General features: G+C 40.2%; 1 protein-coding gene across 23 annotated transcripts in view; it reads left to right on the forward strand.

Annotated features, from left to right (window-relative positions):
- KIAA1217 (KIAA1217 ortholog) overlaps positions 1-19,470 on the forward strand; it is a 362,847-nt gene that overhangs the window by 288,868 nt on the left and 54,509 nt on the right. The window contains exon 1 of one of the 23 annotated variants that reach the window (XM_065830214.2): positions 3,601-3,881. The exons of 20 other annotated variants lie outside the window; for them this stretch is intronic. The gene's annotated coding sequence lies outside the window, so the exon portion shown is untranslated. Of the gene's footprint in view, positions 1-3,600; positions 3,882-14,760; positions 14,993-19,470 lie in introns of those variants that run through there. 2 more of the 23 variants (XM_071805236.1, XM_071805237.1) reach the window with 2 other exon arrangements.

Consider the following 19,470-nt stretch of genomic DNA (forward strand, 5'->3'; position numbering starts at 1 on the left):
TGTGGACAAAGCTTTGCTTCTCATCTTTCCCTTTGTCTTTGTGCGTCTTTGCTTTGGGTAAATTGATGTTCTTCAACTTCATGTGATATATGAGTGCTAAATTCATTACACTGGGAAAAAGGGAGTAACTCTTGTAACCACTGTGCTCTGCATCATGGTTAACTGTTTCAAAAAAACCCACAGAAAAGCAGCTTATTGCCAGACTGGTTGAAATAACAGTATTTAGAATATCACGAATTAGCAATTGTAAGTGCATTTTTCCATGGTAATACCATGAGTGCCGTTGTGTATCCTGCCATATGCATGTTAAAGTTTTGGTTTTTGACGTTTGGGAAAGTTTTGCCTTTACAGATTTTTCTACTGTTTGTGTTCTTGTCCCTTTGGAACATTTATCCCTGGGTTTGATGATGTTCAGGCTTCTATTCATGTGATTTATAATCATTTCCATGTAACAGACTCAAAATAATCTCAGAAAATAATGTTAGCTGCCAGCTCAGACACCTGTTTTAACTACCAAACAGATGTGAGACCTGTATAAGAATTGGCAGTAACACTTGAAGTATTAAGTATTATCCATATGGACAAGAAGACTCAGAATGTGCGAGAGGAATGGGGGATCTGTGAGTTTCAGATCTCCTATCAAACCACTCAGCTTTCATGTCTGTTAATTCTAATTTTCCTGGTCTTCTTTCTGTTTCATGCATTTTTCTGATTGGATTGTGTGTGAGAAAAGGGTTTTTGCTTGGGGCCAAAGCAAGTTCTAAAGGACAGTTTCTCGTGAAATCCCCAAGTGCCTTGCTTACTGATGCTGCACCGTGACCATTTACGTCTTGAAGAGCGTGGTTTGTTTGACAGGTCTGCCATGTCAAATGCTGTTCAAGCAAGAGGTAGCCACATAGTGCTGTCTCACTGCATATTTGTGTTTGTGCTCTTCCTTTTTTTGTTATTCCTTTCCTAAAACATATGCTGAAAATCTGTAGCAACTGTTTTCTTTGGAGAAATGTATTTTCACATTGCTGCATTTCATTCATTTATTCCTTAGTCTGGGCTTGTAACATGTTTCAGCACTTTCTAGCTCTCTGTGTAACAAAACTTTATTTTGAGAAAATACTGTCTTGTGTCCAAACGTTCAGATGATCCTTTTATTCTCTCTGGCATGGTTTTGAATTCCAGTGCAAATGCATGTACACAGCCATGCTGGTCTGGGCTGTTAGAATTAACGTTTGTGATTTGCATAGATTCAAGAAGGAAAATAATTTCTCAGACTTACTAGGTGTACGGTCCAGGTTGCCTCAGGTTTAGCCATGATGTATAGATTCAATACCAATAGATGACACTAAAGAACTGACAGCAGATTTTCATATGCTGCTGAATGAATTGAATTTCTTTGGAAGTGTCACAGCTCCTTTTATCCTGGGCTATTGCTGGGAGCCCCTGGTGACTCCAAGTGGAAGTGATTCCCCCACCAAATGTGTGCAGCGTATTTTCTGTCCTCGTTCCCTACAGTCTCCTTTTATGGAGTGTCTAAAAGGGGATGAATCCTAAATTTTAATCTCCCACTTCTGTCGTTGCAACTTGTCTGCCTTTCTGGTGGCACAGTTGGATGCTAATAATGCTGGTTTATGCAGTGGTTTGTTCCGGGCTTCATCTGCCTGCCAATTTTGAGAATTGGGAGGGAATTTTTACTTCACAACAAACCAGCAGCTATTTTTCTTGGCAATCTTTCTCTTCTCAACCACCTGCCGTAAAGTCTGTGCGTGGCGCTTTGTTTTAAAATGTCCTAGGCCCACCATCTTTTTGCTTAATTCCCTGGCTTGCATAAGGCCATAGCAGGTCAGTGCTTTATCCCAGACCTCTGCTAGGTGGGTGAGGCTAGAATATCCAAAGAATGCTTGTTGTGGTTGCTGTTGTATTGAGTTGCACTTTCAGGCATTTTGGATTTTTTTTAAGATTATTTCTCCAAGAAAGAGGGGTGCATCCAGCATAGCATGGCCAGCTGCTCAAGGGAGGGGATTGTCCCGCTCTGCGCTGCACTGGTGTGGCCTCACCTGGAGCACTGTGTGCAGTTTCAGGTGCCATAGCATTAAAAAAAAAAATATATATATATATATATATATTAAGGTACTAGAGAGTGTCCAGAAGGACAGGAAGGGCTATGAAGTTGGTGAAGGGTTTGGAGAAGAAGCCGTATGAGGAGCGGTTGCAGTCACTTGGTTTGTTCAGCCTGGAGGAGACCTCATGGGGGTCTGCAGCTTCCTCACAAGGGGAGGAAGAGGCGCAGGCACTGAACTCTTCTCTTTAGCGACCAGTGACAGAACCCCAGGGAATGTCAGGAAGATGTGCCAGGGGAAGTTTAGGTTAGACATTAGGAAAAGGTTCTTCACACACATGGTGCTGGAGCACTGGAACAGGCTTCCCAGGGAGATGTCACAGCCCCAAGCCTGACAGTGTTCAAGAAGATACTGGACAACACCCTCAGACACATGGTGTGAACTGTGGGGTTGTCACATGCAGGGACAGGAGTTGGACTCGATGATCCTTGTGGGTCCCTTCCAACTCAGGTCATACTGTGATCCTATGATTCTAATTAGGGCAAGCTAAGTCAGAGCTGAGTTGAGGAATGGAGTATACAGGGAAACTCCACATTTTCTGAGTTAGAACAGCAAAAAGTTGATGATGTTCCTAGCAGTGATGGGGGTTTGGGCTGCCAAGATGAGAGGGGATGAGTTAAAATGAGATGTACAGTAAAATGAGACAGCCACTTGGTAAGCTGGGCAAACTTTTGCACTAAATAGCTTTTATTACTGAAATTGCACAACAGCAACTTTTCATTTTCCCCCTGAAACCGTCTGGCTAGCAGGTTGCCAATATTTTAACTCTTTAGAGTTAGATGCTATTCGTGAACTTAAGAGAACCCCAGCATGTGCTACAAACCCTCAAACAACTCCCCAATAATTTAAAGCATCCAAAGGGCCTGAAATTCAGTGCTGGTTTACAGGAAAGATAGATAATAAAAGCAGGATCAGCCTTCTGTGTTCTTAAGGTACCTGTAAACATACATCCAGCTTCTTTGAGATGTTTAACTTTTCATTGGATTGTTTGTGATCTTAACATCAATAAACATAAAAGCTGCAAGTGCTGCCAAAATTACATTTGGTCATGGCATGTTACACCTAAAAAAAACCAACAGCTCCCTGAATTGTGTAGAGATATTTAGAACAAAAGCATTTATTGTAAAAGAATTCACGCAATAAGTTGGATGAATGGATTTTAGTGCTAGGATGCCTATAGGACAGCATTTATACATGTTGCCATGTATTTGCTTTACTGATCCTATTACTATAAATCTTCGTTTTCTTTTGGGAAGAAAGAGAAACAAGAAAAGGCAAACACTAATACTTCTATTATCTGATAGAGACCTTCCAAATGATACAAATCTCATCTTTCCTGCTGTTTTGCTGTCTGCTTTTTCTAATGCTCTTTTTGTCATTGAGAGGTTATGACAACATGAGCCATATTGTATTTATAAACATCACGTGTTTCCTTGATATGACTTGCAGTGTCTGCCAAACAGAACACATGGAAGAAACATTTCTCATTAGCTCAGCATTGGTTTTGGTTATACTGATTTCCGGGACAGGAAAAATGCCTTCCTTACTCAGATTTAACTTTCATACAGTAGAAAGAAAGCTTCTGAGTGTCCATGAAATCGCTTGAACAGAGACGCTGCAGTTCTTTTAGCCCACATACTTTGTCTGAGGAAAAGGGGCAAAGCATTTTATTTTAAAGAGAAGATGTAAAGGTGTGTATTGCTGAAACTAATTCGAAATGAAAATACCTGCCAAAGTCGTCTAGAAACGAAACTCAGCAAGGGATATGAGGTAAGATGATGCTTATGAATAATGAAATATATGTAATTTCTTTTCTTCCTTTTTTTTTTTTTCTTTTTCCAAAGTAAAAGACGTTTTCAGATTGACTAGGAATTTAAATCAGAACAATGAAAACTTTCTTCTTCCTTGAGTCATATGAGAAAATAAATGCTTAATTGCGCTCTAAATCACCAGACTCTACTCTCAGATTTTATGTCTAGTTTCAAACCTACTTATTAAAAATAAACAATTCTTTTCTAACTTGCAATTACAAATCTTTCTCAGATTTGAACAAAATATATAAAAGAAGTCTCTGATGTTCTGGAATTTTTTTTTTATTACAGATACAGATTTTTGTACTGATACGAATGGGTTGTCAGTAGTTGCCAATTATTTATGCTGCTACAGAGCTGCAGACACTGAGAAGTAGCTGCATCAAATCAGACTGTGATGAAAGACTGTAAATGTACCTGTTCTCTTTCATTCATATGTCCTCTGATGTACAATACCTACTGCTTTATAAAGCCTAACGTAGTGGGAAAGTGGATAGAATTTTAAGGGAAAAAATGATTTTTTTAATTTTTGATGAAAAAAACCTGATATATACATCTCAAATGTTATCTGGCAATAAGTCAGTCTGTTTAAAGATACAGTTCCTGCATTATAGTTGGATGGATACTGCATTGTGGCTTTTTTAATATGATGACTATGTGCTTTGGTGTTTGATATTTATTTCGCAAACTTCGTGTGTAAAGAATATAACCATGTAGATTCTATTACCACACCAACATTTTAAAAGATACTTTTTTTTTTTTTTTTAATTTTTCCAATTACAAGGATGGATTTTAAGTTTGTATGGAGCCGGCTGTTGAAGGGAAGTGTCATGTTCTTGATATTAAACCGTACAAGGAACATGAGCTTGCCGCACCCACACACTAACCTTCCAGTTAGTCTAAGAGGAGTGTCGCGTGGTAGATGGCACACACCAGTTACCTGGAAACTCCCGGAGAGTTTCATCTGTGGAAACGGATCAACTTGCAACCACAATACAGTTGTTTCAGTGGAATTTTTAGAGGGAGAGTTCTTTATTTCACACTAACAGGCCCCTATTCAAGCCAACCTGCCTTTCAGGTTGAGATTTGCTTAGAGCTTGCCCTGGAGCTGAAGGAGTTTCTTAATGACAAGGTATGATCTGTCTTGTGTGAAGGTCTTTTCAGCCCTTCATTAAAATTAGAAGCCTTATCTCTCTCATAAGTCTGAGGTTCTCAGGCAAAACTTTTCCTACCTTCACTGGGAGCTTGGCCTGAATAAAAACATAAGGTTTGGATTTGAATCCATTTTTATTGTCTCCTAGTTTCTGGTTTTATTCTTACTCAACCTCTTTTTACATAAAATTTCCTTGTTCCAATTCTTTAGATGTTTTACTCTTTTTTTTTTCTCTTTTTTTTTTTTTTTTTAATCACTACCCTTGATTTTAGTTTGCACTAATTTGGCTGGCTTTTCCTTGCAATTCCGAAGTAGCCAGCAGAGTCTCAATTGCCAGAGCTCCCTAAACATATTGACAGATTATAAAAATGCTTATGGCTGTGACTTCCCATATTAGGAGGGGAGGGTCCTCCTTTACATCTTTTCTAAATCAGGAAGCTTATCAGAATTGCTGCAGTCCCATAAGCCAAAGTCCAACCAAGCTTTATGACCTCCAGTTAGATTTCCAAATGAGCTGTTACTCGAACAGGGATTAAAAATCACTTTGTGGAGGTGGACGTTTTGGTACCGTGGTTTCTAGAATCCAAGTAAAGTTAGCAGCAATGTTTTTTCTTTCTTTATACCTGCCATTCACGTGTCTTTCAGGACCATAGCTTTCTGAAGAAGTTTTTCACAAATCCAAAATGTGATACTTCACGATCGTGTCCCAAATTCTCTGCTTTCCAGTCAGTGTTTGTTTCAGTATGTTATTAGTTACCTGACTCTAGATAGGCCAAATGAATACTAAAAAGAATTAATTCTATCCCTATCTTCCTTTTAACAAAGAGGAGTTAAGCAGTACCTGGTGTTTAGAAGAACACAGCTACATATCCTGATTTTTCTCTGTGTTGGATTGTACTTTTTCTAATAATGGCTCTGGAAAACTACTCAGACTTCTGCAAATATGAGCAGTAAAAATATCTTTTCTTGGATACATGTTAAGATCTGGGGTTAAAAAAGCCCCAGCTGGCAAAAGCAAGACAGTTGCAAGTATCAGCAGGCAAAAGGACTCCATGAGAAATGATGTGATGCTGAAATTATTTTTTGTGCAAATGTATGCCTTTCTTACATCATTGCAAATTAGAAGTCCATGTGACTAAGTGAAAAGATTGAACGGGTGTGTTTGGTAAAGGGCTAGTCCCTCAGTCATTTAATATTTACTATAGATAGCTTGACCTTAGGATAGACTAGGTTGTTTACATCAGTCATGCTGACCAATTAGTGTATCTTTTTGGATAGAAGGAAGTAAAATCAAAATAAAATGTAGGGCTAAAACAGTGTGGGAAGAAACTTGTGATCTAAGAAAACTCTTAATTGGGGCACTGATAGCACCTCTAACATTCCAAAGAATATACTTACAACTGCAAATACTGCTGGGTCTTCCAGGTGTGAGATGCAGTGCCACTTGGACACTTGCATTGCAAAATTCAGTTGTATATAAGGCTTCCCTGACCATTTCTCCTGCTGATAGTGCTGACTACAAAATTCAGCACAGCAACTTATTTCTTCTGATTTGCTATCTCCTTATATTGGAAGAAACAGCTGGCTACAGGTGTAAACACACTGCTTAGGTCTTTTAACTATCAGCTCTGGTTTATAACATTTTATTTATGTCCTAGCCTATTCCATATATCTGTAATATAAACTGTGTTTTGACTCAGTTGTTTGATAATGCCAGATGAGACCAAGGGTTAAGCTTTCCTTTATGTTCATTTAACCATATTAACTTGTTCAGTTTTACTTGGCTTCAGTGCAGTGAGAGACATACAAATATGGAACAAAAGTAAGAGCTGAGTTGTTAGTACAGCGAGTTAGAAAGCCATGCATTTATTTTGATTTATGAGTGCAGTTACTAACAGTACTTCTTTTTTTAAAGACCAGAAATCTGATATACAGTATATTTAAACCAAATAAAAATGCTGATCTGTACCAGAACTGTACGTGTTTGAAACTATTCCTTTTTTGGAAAAAGAAAGGGATGACCCCATCAGTTTAGTGGTGCCCTGAGGAAGTGCTGAAATTGAGACTGGTCTGAAGGGTTTGGCTCCCTGTGTTGGTGGTGGCTGTGTCTATGTTATGTATGTACATAATGTGCTTGAGCTCTTGAAGCAGGATGAGGAGCGGGGAGGAACTACTTGGTTACCTCTTCATCAATTACATGACTCCTGTTTGTTCTCAGAAAATTCTACCTAAAAAGCACCTGTGGAAAAGCAAAAGAAACAAGCAGTGGGTTTGAAAGCAAGAGAAACAGTTGGTTTGAATGGAGCACTAGTTATGAGGGATGTCATAATGTTAACTTAAAAAAAATCAGTAACAGCTTTTATATGTTCAGTCCAAACAGTCTAATAGCTTATGGGATGGGTGGGCCATGCTATACTGATGAGATAAATGTGGATATTGGCAAACCAATGATGTAATTATGTAAATCCGACCATTTTAGGATTGAAATGTGTTATGTTTCAGTGTGTTTATATTTTTGTCATTTGTGATAACACTCTGAAAAATCTTGGCTGAAACACTAAGAGGTTTCTTAGTATACTCACCACACTATTCTGTCTGGAAAGTACACTAGGGAAGCATAGGAAAATCAAACATGAGAGATTTATTAACTTCTCTCTGCTTAATTGGATAATTTAAACTTTTTTTTTAACTCACATTCCATTTGTTTCTAGGAAATGAAATACACTCATAAATATGCAGAAAAGAGTGCCTGCTAGGTTCACTGATCTGGATGTTCTTCTTGCTGTTCAGGAACAGAGTAATGCAGACTGGTAGCAGGGAGATAGCTCAAAGAATGAAGTGTTGCTGGGGGAATAAACCTCCACACAGAGGCACTGTGATTTCAACCTGACCAATGCAAAACGTGCTGCATCTCATGCATTATTTTGCCGAGGTTGCCTAAAGTGTGGCTAGACTGGAAGCCCTCATGAGTCTGCTCTGGGTCAGGCTCTACATGGCCTTATGCTCCCTTCCTTTCTAGATGGAGTTCACCCAGTGTGTCAGCAAAGTTGTCTCATTGACAGCTAATCTTCGACAATGTCAACTAGGGAGTGTCAACAGGTTTAGTACAGATGTAACCAGGTGAGTCTGAATGTAGAGCCTGCTTCTCTAGCTAGATTTAAACTGATATATGTTGTAAGCTCAACATTTTATGGCAAGTGTAATATTGCTTTCCCGTTATCTTTGGTTGGATTCTTGTTTTATACCTCATCTTAGTCTAGGAACGGGAAGGGCCATTGGACATGATGGCCAAAGAGGTCTTGATGTGCAGGTGTGCTTGGGGTCATAAGTCTGTGTGGTTAGGGAGCTGATAACGCAATGGAATTGATAAGGGAAAGAGTTTTGTGAGAAGTAGGGCCTGCATGCACACACACAGAACATGTCTCGCCACTTGTCAGAACTTGGTGCTGATTTCATCAAAACAGAATTTCTGTTGTCCCCCACTAATGACCAGACGTGTGCAAAGGGCACCAGCCAGCTCAGCGCTACCTCTCAAAACTGAGTCCCACTGCACGTCCAGGTTCAGAGAAGCTGCACTAAGGCCTGACTTCAGAGAGCTCTTATTTTCTGCAGCGTCTGGAGGAGATGAAGCTGTTTTGAGATGTAACTGTATCTCCAGTGGGAATGGCTCAACTAAGCACTATGTTTCAAAAGCCATTTGTAGCTTTAAAGTGCAGCTCAAATGTCTTTGCTTTGAATATGAGTGTGGATTGCAGAGGCAAGTGATGATCATAGCTTCTTTGCCCATGTCCTGAAGCATTCACAGGTCATTCCAGCTGGCATTTACTGCTGCTCACTTCTTTCCTAAAAACCATCCTCATGTTCTGACCTCCCTTCCAAAAACCGAACAAAATCTCAGAATATTAACCCAAACTGAAGAAGATAATGTTGGATATACTTTCTTTTTTCTCTTCCCCCTTCTTTTTCCTTATGTCCCAAGCCTGCTGTGCTAGGCTACAACTTTGTAATAACAAGAACTAAGGTAAAATCTTCTGTCCTGAAGAATATTTGCATTAGTTCATGTTTTCCACTCTTGTTCTGTTTCTCATTCTTTCATTGATTTTTATTTGTTGCATTTCACTTCACATGCTATAGTCTCTTTAACTATTCTTTTTCTCATCGGTTCCTCACCTCCTAGCTTAGGTCTCCTATTTTTGTTTCTTTGTTATTTATTATTCCTTTTTTGTTTCCTTATTTAGTTCTCAGCACTTAATCTCCAGTATTACCCTCTTCTGTCTCTGGCCTCTTTCACAAACTCCTATTACTGTCCTTCACCCTGTCTCAGTCCCCTTTTGCTTTCTCTTTTTTCCTCTTTCTTCTGTAGTTTTACTCTCAGAATTCTCTGTTACCTTCCCATATAATTCTTCTGTACCTACTCTATCACTTCCCAAGTGTCACAGAATCATTTAGGTTAGAAAAGACCTTTAAGATCATCAGATCCAAGTCATGAGTTATATATTAGTTAAATGTTTGCTATTTTTTGTTCATATTTCTGTATTCCATATGGACTAAGTAGGAAAAATTTAATGCTACAAACTCAGTCTTCTACATTTAGAATTTTAAAAGTTCAGGTATAAGTAAATGTGCTAATGTTAGGATAGAGGAAGAGGAGAATGAAAAGTGGAGATGCTTATATATTGGTCTGTTGATAAATAAATAATTTTTATTACCAACTTTGGCTAGAGACCCTTAATTCTTAGTTCAGTCAAACAGGAACCACAGGCCAGGGTGGATCCACCAAGGTGGATCACAGTGAAGTCTATTGCCTGGTCTAGCAATCAGCAGCCGGAATGGAGCTGCCATTATCCCTTCTCACTATATTATAGTATCTCAGCTTGACTCATGAAGAAAAAAATGTAAAGAAATAGGATGAAAACCAGAGCAGAGACTGAGCTAAATGAAAAGACATATGGGCAGGCTCATTACAGGGAATTAGGAAAAAAGTCTAATCCTTATAAGCTTAGGGTAGAAACTGCCGCCCACTGCAGTCAGTGGAGAGAGGTGGGGAACGCCAGGAGCAACTTGTCCCACCCGCTGCAGAGGGATTGAGCTGACTCTGGAGGGTGCCAGACTGACTGTTCTTTAACACAGCATTAGGTGAGACAAGTCCTCAGTACAGAGCAACTAATAGCACCGTGTTAGCTGTTGAGAGGTGCTTAATGCGTGTGCGTCTGCAATACATACTGTGATACTTTCCTATAGCTAGGAAAATGTGTATGTTTAAATCAGTACAGAAATGAGGGGGAAGCATGAGGTTTAAATTACAGGGTAGACAGACAGACTGCAGACCTGATGTAATAGTTCAGTTTTGCAGGACCTTCTTCATGCAACTCCAGTGAGAGTTGGCCATATTTGCTCTAGTAAACTTAAATTTTGTGAGCCTTATAGTTTCCAGCACAGGATTCCCCACTTGTACTTGCTTGCCTTGAATTTCTTGAATCCCTAAGAATCTAAAATTCCTGATTATGTTTATCTGCCATCACCAAATGATAAGCCAAAAATGCTGATATGCAAAACATAGATGTATGCATGCATGTGTGTGTACGTAATGTTAATATCCATGTTACAATGAAGCACTGTTCTCTTGGAGCTCAGATGCTCATTCATGTTCTAGTTCAAAGGCTTCAGGTACAGGTTGCTCTACACTGCGAGCACCAGCTGTTCTGTCGAGTGTGGGCCTTTGCCAGCAGTGAAGCTGTGGAGCTCCCCGCCCCCTTTATAGTGGTTCATTCTAGCAAGTAGTTAATGTGCTCTGTGGTGTGGAGTGCTTTCTGTTTGTTTATTTGCTTTTTTTTTTTTTGAGAACCAGGGAGTTTGGAATAAGTATAAGAGAACTTTATGGTACTTGTGTCTACCCCAAGGCATATCTGTTTCACTGCATCCCTTCAGAATCAGTAAACAGAGGGAATAACAAACAATATGTATGTTTAGGAGAAGGTAGTGTAGTCTGTACATAATTTCAAATCCAATGTGTGTCAGGCAGCCAGAACTCTTCTGTTCCTCCCTGTTTGTTTAGCTTGGCCTTTCAAATTCAAAGAGCTTCTGTAGGAAGGGGAATACCACACACATCCTTGTAGGTATAAGTATGGGCAGTGGGCTGGAGAACTGATGTGGGAAAGTTGAGACCAATTTAAAGAGTTATGCAGGCTCATGGAGAGCAGCGTGGAGTGCAGGGTGGCACTGGCACAGCCTGGCGGGATGCGTGTCACCTCAGTGACTTTGTGAAGGACAGCAACTTGGGGGTCTGTGTTCTGTTCCCCATTTTTGCCATGGGGAAGCAGCTGAGACTGAGGTCAGATTTGATATGAATACTTTTTTTCTTCCTCTGCTGAATGTTTGGAGGCAAAGGTAGGGGTTGATCTCTCCTTTCATTGTGACAAGTGAGTGACCACACTGAGAGGTGTGTGTCATGGTGCTTGCCTAAGCAGAGGATCGACAGATGCTGATGGTTGTTCTCCAGCTGCCTTCAAGAGTCTTGTGTATTAGAGGCTGCAGATTTAGGACATCCAGCAGACAACTCCATATATAGGTTTTGTCCGCCTACACTGTTAGTTTCTTGGATCAGAATCAGAAGCTGAGTGGCCTATAGGATGGATGAGGTGGCATGAGACCTTCCGTGGCAAAAAAAACGCCCCCAAAAAACGCAATTCCCCCAAAAGAAAGCCAGGAGAAAAGAAGGCTTCTTTTGTTATGCAGCTAAAGCCATCATCAGCAAACCGTCTTCCCGTTTCGATTCTTCTGGACTGAACTAACTTGTTGCATGTAAGCAAAACCCCACTGACTCCCATCACAAGCTTTGCTCTGGAGTGCTGAGAATGAAACCAAGTCTTGAGTTAGTGACAAGCAATCCAGCCTATAAGAGATTCCCTGTTTTTTGTCAAGGAAATGGTTGTTTACAGCAGTACAAGGCATTAACTGCTTAATTATTTCCATCCGTGAAAGTAGTATTAAGGGACTAGGAAGCAAAAGGGCTCTTATCAGGAACAGAAAGAACTTTGATCAGGGGTCAAGCAATAAATTACGTCTATGCCACATGTGTGTGCTCCACAGTAGACTTAAAAATATTCTTTGACTTTATCATTATGTGTTTTGCTGATGTTGTGTCTCTAATAATTTTCCCTTTAAAAATGAGAGAAGCAAACAGAAAATAATTAATGTGATGGGCAAATTGATGGAAAGGTCCAATGGACCAACGTTGTTAAAAACGTAGAAGAAAGTAGGATGACGGGCAATTTAGCTCAGCGGTAACTTGGGCCTATCATTAACATGGACATTAACAGTGATTTTAAAGTAATTAGCTAAGCTAGTCTTCCACACTTGATCTCAGTGAAGCACGGGGTGCTGCGGCTCTTAGACGCATGTCCTTTGTTTGTACAGGGGGTTGAACTGAAAAGGAACTCTTGTTCTGTACAGTACGTTAGAAACAAATGTATGGCAAGTAATTAAACATGAGATTATACATGGCAAGTTAGACAAGGCTTGAGGGCTCTGATAAAGTAATTGAAATGGAAAGTGATGCTTTAATGGTTTGTATACATTGTTAGAACCTACAAATTAAATTACAGCCTTGGTAATGATATATCTGTGCAATATTTATGATGTTGTGCCTGATGTATTTTAAAAATTAAAACAAAATTCATTCCTCTCATGAAAAACTTTTTGGATGCATCAGATGTACTTGAAGACTCTTCCGTATAGCGCCAGATATATGGAGAACTAGTTCTAGTATGTCTGAAGTTCTGGGATATACTTTATCATGCTAGAGTCCAATTACTGAAAATGTGCATCCTACCAGCTAGCAATTCATTGCAGAGAAACTGCAGTGAAACAGAGAGACCTTTTTTTATCCTGCATATTAGTGTCATAATGTGTTTTCTCACTGCAGGTTTGCTAACCTGTAAGGAAGAACATGGATGGAAGGATATACTCTGCAACTGTTAGAGAGCACATGTAGCATAAAAGTGTACCAGGATAATTTGCTTGTATTTTTCACTCGTGATGTTTTTGAGTCTGGTTGGTCAGCAGACCTAAGCAACTTTTAACTAGGTGAAGATAAGTATATACATCCACTCATTAAAAGGGGATGCTTGACTGGTTAGTTAAACCTGCCAGATATAAACCAGATGCTTCAGTGGTAAATATGCCTTTACTCCTATACTGCAAGAAAAAAACTTTGATTAAATTTGCAATAAAAATAAGTAGCTTTAACATTGTTTCTGTGCAATAATAATACTTTATTATTATGCTAGTGCAAATATTTAATAATAATATTTTAAAATATTTTACAGTGAAACTGAAAGCTAAACATTTAAGACAAAATCAATATTGTTTACGTTTCTGAAAGTACTATTTATTTTGCGCTACATATAAATTTTGTGAAGTTCTGGTCAAGACCAATAGTGACACACAAATTTACAATGTACATTACAAATCAGAACACACAGCAGCTGTTGACAAAGGTGGAGGACTTCTCTGCTGTTGGGCTGGGTGTAGTAAGGGGTGGAACACCTGGATTTTTAATTTTGTCTGCCAAATCTGCTCTGATCTTTGTCCTGTTACTTAAATGCTTTGTGTCAGATTCCCCTTTTGCGGCAGAAATGAATGATGCCTCCTTCACTAATGGCTGAGAGACTGAGCAGTACTGTGAAACAGAAATGTTACTCCAGTAAGATACCATTAAAGGTTCTTTACAGCATGATTAGCTCATGATCATGTGCTTTAATTGCATTTTGGTTCTTTTTGAACACCAGTCATGATGATATAGACGATTTTTTACTTGCATAAAAAAACCCTCTAAACCAACAGCAAAAACACCCAACCCTCCAGAAGATAACTGCAGGCCTGGGAGGTGCTTGTGTCATGAGATTTTTCCACTATGATATTTAAGCACTATCTCTCTTAGACTGTAAATAGTGTATTTTTTAAGAAGACATTTTCTGTATTCTGTGAGATTTTGGTGTGAGGAGATGGAAGGGAGGGAAGCATCCTTTCTGTTATGTTTTTGGTTTTGTTTCTTTTTAATATTTGCCTTCTCTATTGTGCCCTCTATTGTGCCCACCAAACAACTAATCATAATGACTAGTGTGGTGTGCTCCAGAGATAACAAGGAGATTGATTTATAGGGGCCCCAAAGTTCAGGTTAGCCAAGTGTCTCAGGTGGCTGGTTAATGAGTAGACAGTCTCCTCCACGGGAGGGGCTTGTGCTTCCTTCTACCAAATATCACTACCAATCTGAGTACGCAAAAAGCTTCTGAGGTGTATAACCCCTGTATTTTTTTCTAGAATTGTAGGTACTGGGTTTGCTAAATAATTGGAGGTCTTCACCTGCTGGGGAATTAATATGGATGTCTTTCATATTGTTGCCTTTGAAATGCACTCTCTTACCTAAACAGAGGTTTACTCACTATATTATTTATGGCTTTCCCCTTTGTGAGTCTCTCTTGTGCTTCGTTCCATAATGTTAGCCTCTTTCTATACATCTTATAGGCACACATTAAAAAATGGTTGAGCGATTGAATCACATGGCGTTGCACAGTTTGTGACTGGGTGACATGCCAAGGAGGTTATTTAGTGACTAATTTTGAAGGGGAGGAGAAATTGCAAGCTTGTCATGTGGAAAAGTACTTCAGTCTATTGAAGCAGCGTTACTTCTGTGACCGGGTGGAGCAAGATGGCCTGTGCCTCCTGTGAGCAGAGGGAACGAGGAACATTTTTACCATTTCAAAACCTTTTCCCAGAAGGCATGGATGTACAAAACATTATACTGTAGACTGAGGATTTAGATTCAAGCCTGAAAACAGAAAGTGCTTTATTAGAAGAAGTGGAACCAAATGTTCATCTTGCTGCTGTAGCCATACAGGTGATTTCCTTAAGTAACAGTAAGTGGCTTTAATTATTTCAGAGCAAAAAAATCTTATCAGAGATTGTTTTATTTGTCCGTAGGTAACAATGTTGTCTAGGAGTGTAATAACAGTGCTACTGTTTTTAATAGTAGAAACAAATACTGAGAGTAGCATCAGGATAGCTGAAGAAATTTTGCCTGAAAGAGCAGACTGTAGGATTTGGTCTGAAACCCTCCTTTCTGCTTATTTGCAAGATCCGTCTTCAGCGTTCACATTGACTTAAAGGCAAGGTGAAGCAATCAAACATTATTTTTGATATTACCATTAAATTTGTTTTGTGGTTAGCTTAGCATTTTATGGATCTGTTTTACATTCAGTAAAAAATGAACCAGGTATTCTTTGTTTTCCCCACTGGAGCTTTAGGATATGGTATGAATTAAGTTTATATGTAGTCAGGGATATAAAAGGACATACTGAGACATGTAAAATACCTCGAGGTAAAACATTTGGATTGCTGCAGGGACTGGGTTCCTGCACAAGGGTTCATTAAAGATGCAGGTATAAAATACAGGACAATAATGTTAAGAATGTGTTTGATGCTCTGTGGCATAGAAAGGGAAGTGATGCAGTGACTGAGCTTGAAGGCAGTGTATGGGCAGTTACAATATGGTATCCTAAAAGTTCTGCTTTTGAGGATGAAACAGTGCTTATGCCATAACCTTTGTGTACACCTGCACAACTGGCAGAAAGGTATGAAGATTGGATGTCGCAGCAATATTGAGAAGGATGGTGATGAGCCCTGCTTAAGCTTCACTTTGGATGCCTCCTTTCTTGGAGGGTCATGTTTATGTGCTCTACATTCCATCTCCTAGGACGGTGAAACATCATCTTCTGGTTCTCCTATTTCATTCATTTCAGCCTCTAGCCAGCTAAGCCTGGCACCAAAAAAAAAAAAAAAACAACCAACAGTTTATGATCACAGAAGCTGGAAGACTGGGTGGATTCACCATCACTTACCATCACAGGCTGATGCTAAGAAACATCTTACATTGGCTGATTGCAGCATTGTTGATCAAGGGAAATAAACCCCATGGAATTAAAAGCATAAATGGAGGAAGAGAAACCCAGGGATTCTCTTGCCATATCAATTTATGTCCAATTAAGTTTCCAAATCTGTTGTGGTGTAATCAGACATTAGAATCAGAAAATTACAGTTTCATAGGTGTTCTTTTACCTCAACTGTTTGTTCATTGTGCTACAGAGATTTTACAGCTGGACATATACCAAAACTGTGCAAAAGGAGCTAAAGAACTGAAACCTAGATGCATGCTAAGAATGGGAAGTTAATGATAATAAATGCTAAGATTTCTTGGGGGGTTTTGCGACTCCTTGTCTGGAAAATTATCCAGGAAAAAACAATGGAAATATGTGGGACATGTTAAGAACAGCTAGCTGGGTCTTGGAGTTCCCCATTCATGGGAAGTTTAAACATTTGAAATGAGTTTTATTTTACCAGCATGTGGTTCCCATAATGAAAAACAATTGTGAACCCTGGAAGCTCCTAGAGCCTTGGACTGTGGGGCCAGACTCAGCTGAAGCCAGATCTCCAACTTAGGCTAGGTCGGCTGTTTCATAGTCTGAACTCTCTTTTGGGCATCAGGGGGTCCATTCTTAGCCAAAACGGCTATATTTGCTTCTAGTCTGGAAGCACTGCTGAGAAGCAATGGCCATTGAAACCCCTGGCATGTTTTACTACTTGGTCTGGAAGATCACCCCAAAACTACCAAGTACCTGCTGTGCTGAAGAGACCATGGAAGAGCTTGAGTCCCTACCCCAGGGCAGACTCTGACCAAGTTGCCCCGAGTCTATGAGTCTGGAAAGCCAAAGGTTTGGAGAACTCCAGGGGTGTCTGATAAGAAATAATGTTGGTGTTTGAGTGAAATCTGCTGCAAGAGAGTAAGAAAAGAGAGTAAGAAAAGTAACAGCTTCACATGCCTGAGAGGTGATTAATGGAGTCTGCTGGGAACTCCAGGGTCTTGCTGAGAGGGTGCATGGATAAGCTCCATCTAGGGAACATGTTCTATGTAGGTATTTTGGCAGGCTGAAATCCTTGGGGCAAAGCCAGTTGCTGTGTTCTCTGTTGGCGTAGACGAGACCTGGGAGACCAATGGGAAGGGCTGCCAGGTCAGAAACTCTGGCCTACTTTTCCCGTTGTCTGTGTTTTGCTATGAGATATTAGCAGATAACAGTGTGAGTCAGGCTGTACCTCAGGTATCCAGCTGCATGGTGAAGTGAAGGGTTGGTGTGGTGCTGAGGAATTGGTGGTAGGCTCAGTGCTTGGTGCGAGCGGGGACAGCTCCACCTGTCCTGGCTGGTGTGTGCCACAGAGGCCAATGATGTGTTGAAACAGCTGGAGAAACAGAAATAGTTTCTTCCTTGGGAGATGCCCATGTTGGAACAGACCTCAAGAGTGACCCATGAGACGGGACAGCCCTAACAAATTTAAAAATCAGCATAGTGATGTGTTGGTCCTCAGGGACAACATGACAGACTGGATTGTACTGCAGAAATCACCAGCTTCTGAACCACTGAACAGCAGCTTGGCTATCCTTATGGTTTATGGTACCATGGCTTCGTCCTTCTCTGAGGGGAGCGGTGCTATTTGAGAGGCCAGGAGCTGCCACCAGCTTTGTATTCTGCTGTATGCAGAGACACTGGGTCTGCCCACCTTTGTGTGAGCTACCACAGGCAAGACTCTTTATAAAGCCACCCATTTGGGTGGATGGATAGCTGGTTTGCCACCTTTCTGCATAGTCGTATTCAAAATACAGTTATTGAGTATGCCAACTAGTTTTGAAATAAAGAATGTAGCTGGTTTTATATTTTGATCATTTTTCAGTATATAGAGACACTCTTCAGTGTCTCTATTGCTCTGCTTTAAAAAAATTTCAGATCTCTATCTTAGAGACTTAAGTGCTGTTAGACTGACCAAAAACCTCTACAGGACATTTTTTTTTACTACAGAACGTGGGAGATTCTTAGCTTTACCTTTTCCCCTCAAATGTTTTATACAGAAACTGTTGCTAGCCATTTGCCGTATTTCAACCAAAGGACTGACAAAACAAGTTTCTATTTTGGGGATGTAAAGTCTACAGGCAGTAAGAACAAGGAAGAGCTATAAACTAAAGAAAACCACACCCTCAGGCAAACACATTACATGACTGCAGTTGAAAAGCACATGATCCTGTGCTTGCAGTAAAAAATTTTCTTTCTTTGTCCCTCAAACCAACTGTCTGTGATAGCACCTGGTAAGCCCAATATCCTCCTTTTCTGTCCCTGAGTCATGCAGTTGAAGTCCAAGAACACGTGGCTTAAGACAGCCTGTATATTGGACTATGTGTTTTCATTGAGCAACATGGAGGGTTTGTGTTGGAGGACAGAAGAATTACAACGGCACAGAAAGTGGGGTGTTTACGAGAGAGAGTAGTGTGCCTTGACTGTCGCACAAAAGATATAGAGATGAGAAGCAAGAAGAGACCATCATTCACGGGTTTAAAGTTGCCATTAGCAAAGAATCTGGAGATTTTGGAGAAGAGACAAAAGAGGAAGGGAAAAAATATGAACCAGGTGGCAGAAGACACTGTAATCCAGGCAGTAAGGCTCCCGGTCACCAGCTCGTGTCCCTGCCCAGCCCACCTGCCCTGGGCACTGTGGGCTCTGTGGCTCCGACTGCTCTCCCTGTCTGCACACCCCACCCAGGGACCGAGTCACGGCTTAAAATAGAAAGTGAACTTCTCAGGAAGGGATTGTCTGCCCAGGCGTTAGTGCCCTGCCCAGTCCAGCGGGGTCGTGATTCAGGATGTGTACTCCAAGTGCTATTTTAAAGGAAAAGTCAATAGTATTCTATACATCAGTACTCAGACACAGGGTTTTGAGCAATAGCTAAGCCCTGTATTTCAACTCCTCATTTGCATCCTAAAGTATGGCAATACGTTAAGGCGGAAAATAGGAATATTTCTTTGACAGATTTCTTTGGTTTATGATAAATGAATGAACATTTGCAGGAATATGAAGTCCAGAATTTAGGGGAAATTAAACCTGTTGCTTTCAAAGCTTCCCATGGAAATTTTCGTCTCTCTACAAGGTAACACTGGAATTTTCCCCTCGCTCCAACCCAGCATATCCCAGTGTCTCTGGTTTCTGTGCCAGATACTATTGCATCTGTTGTAGCAACTAAACAGGGCACGGTATAGCTTGTACAATAGAAACCAAGGAAGATTTTCTTTCTCTGGGCTCTTCTCTCAGTGCAAAACATCTATCGCTCCTTATCCCTGGAGGCAGGATCCCGAAGCTGCTCGGGTCTGTAGGAGTCTTTTTGTTCTCCTGGCCCAGGTCCAGAGTCTGAACACACAACAGAGCTCAGTATGTTGCAGTGTTTCTTCAAGCCAACACAAAACTGTGTTGAATGCCCACTGATAATTTTATTAATACTGTTATATTTTATTTTAAAGACC

Source organism: Patagioenas fasciata, chromosome 2, assembly GCF_037038585.1.
Source record: "Patagioenas fasciata isolate bPatFas1 chromosome 2, bPatFas1.hap1, whole genome shotgun sequence".
NCBI lineage: Eukaryota > Metazoa > Chordata > Aves > Columbiformes > Columbidae > Patagioenas > Patagioenas fasciata.